The sequence below is a fragment of the Salvelinus namaycush genome, chromosome 12 (genome assembly GCF_016432855.1).
Source record: "Salvelinus namaycush isolate Seneca chromosome 12, SaNama_1.0, whole genome shotgun sequence".
Lineage (NCBI taxonomy): Eukaryota > Metazoa > Chordata > Actinopteri > Salmoniformes > Salmonidae > Salvelinus > Salvelinus namaycush.
Window position 1 is genome coordinate 50,561,846 of NC_052318.1, and position 7,223 is coordinate 50,569,068.

Below are 7,223 nucleotides of genomic sequence, written 5' to 3' on the forward strand. Positions count from 1 at the left end.
GAAACCACTACTAAAGGACGGACACCAATAATAAGAAGAGACTTGCTTGGGCCAAGAAACACGAGCAATAGACCTTAGTCTGGTGTAAATCTGTCCTTTGGTCTGATGAGTCCAAATGTGAGATTTTTGGCTTTCAATGTGTGTGTAAAGAATCCAGGGTGTTTAGTTGGGTCTACTCTTCATTATAAAACTATTTGTTGAATGGTTTAAAATCCATCAGAAGCTGCTTTCAATTCAGGGTAGCTCTGAAAAAGTCTTGACAGAGCTTGTTTTGTCAAGGAAAGTTAAAAGGACTGAGGCAAAGTAAAATGGAAAATACATGGAAAGGAACATGGAGGAACCTCAAAGAACATTGCATTTTTGAGATCATGTAACATCAAACATAACATCAAAATGCATCTTATATTCCTGCCCTTACAGAAAAACCACATGATTTCAACTAACAATTTATGTGAAATCATGTGAAAACATGTTTTGGAACACAACGTGATCACGTTTTCACATGTGTAGTTTAATGTAATCACATGTTGCTTTACATGTTATCACATTATCTTCACATAAGATTACATGAAAACATGCTCTTGGAAAACTTCCCATGTTCACATGTGAAATTCATGTGGTTTTTGCGTAAACACCCTGCAGTTCCACACTCAAGGTTCTTAATAATGCTTTAAAATGCACATGTACGATTGTGCATGTGTAATGGGTTGAAAACAAAGTCACTAAAAACAGACACCCATTTATTATACCCCCCCAATTTGTTTATGTATTTGTCTTAATTAATCTAAATTGTATTTTCTACATACTTTAGCGTTAGCAGTCCATCAGGCCAATAGATGGCGATGTTGCACTGTTGTAGCAAGAGAAACAGCAAGTTCTGGCCAAGCGCTCACCATTCTGCAGAATAAGGATCAGAACTTTACAGAGGTAAACTGTGTCTGTTCTTTTTACTATTACAGGTATGTAACAGAACATCCAAACGTTCAAATATATTCACAATATGTAAAAACATGCCATTTAACAACTTTGTCAAGATATTATCACTTTAGGAAAGGTTTTGTTTTGGCTTTGTGTCGAAATGAGTGAGAGAGGAACGTGATTTACATTGAGTGAGAGTATATGTTAGCTTGATGCTAGCTGAGGTAAAAAACGATTTACGAGTCACAGAGACTATGTTTACTGAGTAGCTTACTTGTACTGGATTTTGTCTAGGATATTTTTTTATAAAGAATCCATTTGTTAGGGATTTCTGAGTTCGTTTTACATGTTATTGGTTTTGTGTAAAATTGTGCTCACTAGCTGGTAAACTGGCCGAGCACGCTCAGTCTGGTGGACTTTTAGTGCATACAGTGAGAGAGAGACGGTTTTCTGGAGGTGCCACTATCTTAAAGCTGAATGTATTATTGTCAGTTTTCTATAGAGGTAGCGGTATATAGAAAAACATTCAGTTATTTATGTTTTCATATATAGGTGTTTCTATTGTATGAATGTGAAATACAATGTGGTTTTCATGTGAAACCATACACTAAGACAGGGTTATTTGTGGAACATTTTTGAATTCTGCTTTAGGTAAAGTGCATTTATGTTGTGTAATTTAAAGTGTACACTTGTTTGATGTGAATATTTTCAAAGTACTAACAAGAAAATAGACAATTGAACAAGAGAAAAAAACCCTTCTCCATATAAAGAAAGAGGCAGAACTTTGCAGATGTAAACTTGTGTCCGTTCTTTTTACTATTGCAGGCCACCTCAGCTACACAAGCACTCTGTCTGCACACGCATCGACGCATGCACATACACATGGACAAACACACACTAATGTTCTCTCTCTTGTGTTTGTCAGCAGTTCATCGTGGCCCTGTCATTCGCCTCCTTCACCAAAGCTCTGTCAGGGACCTACATGAAGAGTGCCATCACTCAGAGAGACACTTTGACCTGTCCAGCTTTCTCATCGGACTCATAGACGGCAGCTTTGAGATGGGTATCAACAATAACATTGAGTTGCTTGAGAATTCATGTATTTAAAACCAGATACAAACTACAGTATGATACATTTTTTGTTGTGGTTCAATCAGAGTCTGCTCTCAATACTGTCCAGTTTTATAGTTGTTCCTATTAATTGATTGACTGGCGTTTGTCCATAACTCTACTGTCAAACCCCTAACATTGCTATGTTGTTGCAGCCTAGTATCCAAACTGATATGCCATTTTTTTTTTTTTTTTAAACTGTGTTTATAATTTGCGATTCCTGGCTACTGTAGTGTTGTGGTTTCTTGCAGGTAACCTGCTGTTCCTGGCTGTGGTCAGCCATTTTTGGGCGAAGCTGCACCGGCCCAGGCTCATTGCTATGGGCTGTTTCCTCATGGCTGTAGGATCCTTCCTCACAGGCCTGCCACACTTCTTCATGGGACGGTAAAACAACTGAAATACTGGTTAAAGTTGTACTTGTAGAGATACTCCAATGCGGAGGATAGTTTTACTTTAGAAATAAAGAAATGTATCCAGTTGTTGATTAATCTCAGTTAACTTAGAACTAAAGTCTTGCGTAATTGGTCAGCTGCTTGATTATGTTTTGGGGCCATACATGTTAAGAGAAGGGATTAAGAGATGCTATAACTGTGACGTGGTAAGGTTGGACCCAGGTGCAGAGAAGAGACCAGAAGATGAAGCAGTGGTTCCAACCAGTGTCTCCACTCCTCAAGGGCCCACTTAACTGCCAAGAGCTCCCGGTTGCCTACGTGGTAGTTGCCTTCCGCTGGTCGAGATCCGCTTGGAGAGAAAGGTGCATGAGTGCAGTGTCTTGTCCTCCTCGTTCGCTGTGAAAGGACCGCCCCAGCTCCGGTGTCCGAGGCCTCTACCACAAAGGGACGAGTAGGATCAGGATGAACGGGGAAGGGTCCGGAGGTGAAACGTCCCTTGAGCTCTATGAATGCCCTGTCAGCCTCGGGATTCCAGCAAAAACCTGCTTGAGTGAGGTGGGACAGGGCTGTATGTGTTCCGGAAGGGTTTTTGGGGAAGATCAGGATGTCGTCGAGGTAAACAAAGACGAACCGATTCAACATTTCCATAAGAGTGTCATTGATCAATGCCTGAAAGACTGCTGGTGAGTTAGATATTCCGAAGGTCATGACTAGATACTCAGTGACCACTAGGGGTGTTAAAGGCAGTTTTCCACTCATCTCCCTGATTCTCACCAGATTTTAAGCGTTGCGGAGGTCCAGTTTGGTGAAGAATTGGGCTCCTAGGGCCAACTCCAAGTTTGGGTCAGAGACAGAGAGACAAGGGATGCGTTTAGACAGGCAGCCCAAATATGATATTTGTTCCACTAATTGGTCTTTTGAACAATCACATTAGATATTTTCGCATCAGCTCTTTTTCAGAGCATATCTGATTGGTAAAAATACAAATTACAAAAACAAATGGCTGAATTGGGCTGCCTGTCTCAACGCAGCCATAGAAACCTGGACATGCTCCAACTGAAATGTTCCCTCCTGTCAGTACTGATGTTGAATGGCATTAAATACACCTTTTTTTGTTCTCTCCCATCCCCTGTAGGTTTGTTGAACATGAGTGGAAATGAAACTCCAGCACACTGTTAGCACTAAAGACGTGTGAGTATAACTTTTCCAGGTGAGTTGAACCTGCCTGTGGGTGCGGTGGGGACATTCCTGGAAGGTCTACTGATGAAGAGGTATAAGCTAGGCGTTGTGTCTGGAGCCCAGCTGTCTTTCGTCCCCTCCTTCATGGCCTACCTCCTCCTCCCTCTGCAGTCTGGCACTAAGTGTGACAACGTTCAGGTGGCTGGTCTGACCGTGTCCTACAACGAGTAAATATGACATCTGATTGGTTGGCGGGTGGGTTGATAAAAACAAAAGTTTTGATCAGTGGAATATGAGGGAGAGTTAGACCAAAACACACATGGGCTTGTGCCGGGGCTCCCTCTTGTGGGAATATACAGTATGGTTGTTACTGAGCTAGGATTCCTGGCTGTTTTGTCACTGTGCCTATGTCAATGATAGTTCAGCAACAATTATTTAAACATCATTATTATCAGTCATTTTCTCTGTCCCCCAGGTCCCCTGGTATATGATGGTAGCCTGTTGTCAGAGTGTAACAGAGACTGCTCCTGCTTGGCTGGGGAGTGGGACCCTGTGTGTTCAGACAATGGCATCACCTACACCTCCCCCTGCCTCGCAGGCTGCTCCAGCTCTACAGGTTATGGCAAGAACACGGTACCAATACTATTAATGTACTGAGTGTACAAAACATTCACAGGGATGCTGGCCCATGTTGACTCCAATGCTTCCCACAGTTGTGTCAAATTGGCTGTATTGTCTTTTGAGTGGTGGACCATTCTTGATACACACGGGAAACTTTTGAGCGTAAAAAGCGTTGCAGTTCTTGACACAAACTGGTATCCCTAGCACCTACTACCATGCCCCGTTGAAAGGCACGTAAATATTTTGTCTTGCCCATTCACCCTCTGAATGGCACACAATCCATGTCTCAATTGTCTCAAGCCTTACAATATATTTTTTAACCTTTCTCCTCCTCTTTATCTACACTGATTTAAGTGGATTTAACTAGTGACACCCATAAGAAATTATAGCTTTAACCTGGATTCATCTGGTCAGCATATGTCATGGAAAGAGCAGGTGTTCTTAATATTTTATACACTCAGTGTAACTCATTGACACGGAAATAAGTTATTTTCAACCATTAACTGGGGCCTTGTTGAGGCCTTATCTAAGTAAGAAGTTGCTGATTGACAATAAAGTATTATTTTGATATATGGAAAAAATATGGTATGCAATTCCTATGTAGAGAAGCTTCTCTCTGGTAGTTGTTCAATATGACCTCAACTTTTACAGGGCACTCTTTTTTTTCCTCTTTTTTCTCTTTTTTTAATGAACAAATATCATCAAACAAAAGAACAAACAAGCATAATAAAACTTTTTACATTGCCAGGAATCCTAAACAAACAAATCATATTCATTAATAATACAACAAGTTTTAATTGCCTTTTTGTTTTTCATTTTAGTTAAAGTGGTGCCATATTGTTTAAACTCATTTATAAATTGAAAAAAGTTAGGTTTTGAATTAGACCATTTGCATTTGTGAATATGAAATGTACCTATTATTATTAGCAGGTGAATTAAATATACTACATCTTTATTTACGTTAGAATTTCTGAAATAAATCATTATATCAAAACCATTATAGTACAACCGGTCCTATTTTTTTTGTAACAAAATTCTGTATGTCAATCCAAAACATTCTGCTATAAATACAGGTAAAAAACAAATGCAAAATGGTCTCCTTCTCCATTCCACAGAAATCTGTTGTATTTAATATTCAGCTTGTGTCACGCCCTGACCATAGATCTATGGTGTTTTAGGTCAGGGCGTGACTAGGGAAGTTTCTAGGTATTATATTTCTATGTTGGTGTGTGTGTATGGTTCCCAATTGGAGGCAGCTGATAATCGTTACCTCTAATTGGGGATCATACTTATTAGTGTGACCTTTTTCCCACCTGCGATGTGGGATATTGTTTTGTGTGAGTGCCTATGTTCGCTACGTGTGTAACGGGCGTCTAGTTCTTCCTCCTCGGACGAGGAGAGGAGAGAAGGATCGGAGGACCAAAATGCAGCGGGTTTTGAAAACATAATGAATTTATTAACTGCCGAAAACGAACACGAAAACAAACACTTGGAATGACTACAAAATAACAAAACGAACGTAGACTGACCTAAAACATGAGAACTTACATATAACACGAAGAACGCAGGAACAGGTACAGACTATAACAAACGACCGAACAAACGCTACAGTCCCGTGTGGTACGAACGAACATACAGACACAGAAGACAATCACCCACAAACAAACATTGTGAACAGCCAACCTTTATATGGTTCTCAATCAGAGGAAAACGTCAAACACCTGTCCCTGATTGAGAACCATATAAGGCTAATTACAAGTGACCTAAACATAGAAACACAAAACATAGAATGCCCACCCCAACTCACGCCCTGACCAACTAAACACATACAAAAATAACATAAAACAGGTCAGGAACGTGACAGAACCCCCCCCCGCCCTCAAGCTGCGAACTCCGGACGCACCACCAAAAGTCTAGGGGAGGGTCTGGGTGGGCATCTGTCCACGGTGGTGGCTCAGGCTCTGGGCGTGGTTCCCATCCCACCATAATACATCCCCGCTTCTTTATCCCCCTCACAATGCCCACCCTCCAAATAACCCCACCTAAATTAAGGGGCATCACCAGGATAAGGAGCAGCACCGGAATGAGGGGCAACACCGGAATGAGGGGCAACACCAGAATGAGGGGCAACACCAGAATGAGGGGCAACACCAGAATGAGGGGCAACACCAGAATGACTGGCGGATCCTGGCTGGCTGGCTCTGGCGGATCCTGGCTGGCTGGCTCTGGCGGATCCTGGCTGGATGATGGCTTAATGCTGGATGACGGCTCTGGCTGGTCATGGCTGGATGACGGCTCTGGCTGGTCATGGCTCGCTGACGGCTCTGGCTGGTCATGGCTCGCTGACGGCTCTGGCTGGTCATGGCTCGCTGACGGCTCTGGCTGGTCATGGCTCGCTGACGGCTCTGGCTGGTCATGGCTCGCTGACGGCTCTGGCTGGTCATGGCTCGCTGACGGCTCTGGCTGGTCATGGCTCGCTGACGGCTCTGGCTGGTCATGGCTCGCTGACGGCTCTGGCTGGTCATGGCTCGCTGACGGCTCTGGCTGGTCATGGCTCGCTGACGGCTCTGGCTGATCCTGTCTGGCGGAAGGCTCTGGCTGATCCTGTCTGGCGGAAGGCTCTAGCGGCTCCTGTCTGGCGGACGGCTCTGTAGGCTCATGGCAGACGGGCGGCTTTGCAGGCTCATGGCAGACGGGCGGCTTTGAAGGCTCAGTACCGACGGGCGGCTTTGAAGGCTCAATACAGATGGGCAGTTCATGCGGCGCTTGGCAGACGGACAGTTCAGGCGCCGTTTGGCAGACGGGCAGTTCAGGCGCCGTTGGGCAGACGGCAGACTCTGGCCGGCTGAGACGCACTGTAGGCCTGGTGCGTGGTACCGGAACTGGAGGTACCGGGCTGAAGACACGCACCTTCAGGCTAGTGCGGGGAGCAGCAACAGGGCACACTGGACTCTCAAAGCGTACTATAGGCCTGGTGCGTGGTACCGGCACTGGTGGTACCGG

General features: G+C 43.8%; 1 long non-coding RNA gene across 4 annotated transcripts; it reads left to right on the plus strand.

Annotated features, from left to right (window-relative positions):
* The first annotated feature begins 871 nt into the window (after positions 1-871).
* On the plus strand, positions 872-4,343 carry LOC120056680. 4 transcript variants are annotated; one of them, XR_005477824.1, is made up of 5 exons: positions 872-959; positions 1,844-1,981; positions 2,280-2,412; positions 2,703-3,826; positions 4,075-4,343. It is a non-coding gene; the product is annotated as an uncharacterized LOC120056680 (long non-coding RNA). The 4 variants fall into 4 exon arrangements; XR_005477823.1 differs by having other exon boundaries at positions 1,844-2,412; positions 2,632-3,826; XR_005477825.1 differs by having other exon boundaries at positions 1,844-2,412; positions 2,703-3,854.
* Positions 4,344-7,223: the final 2,880 nt, after the last annotated feature.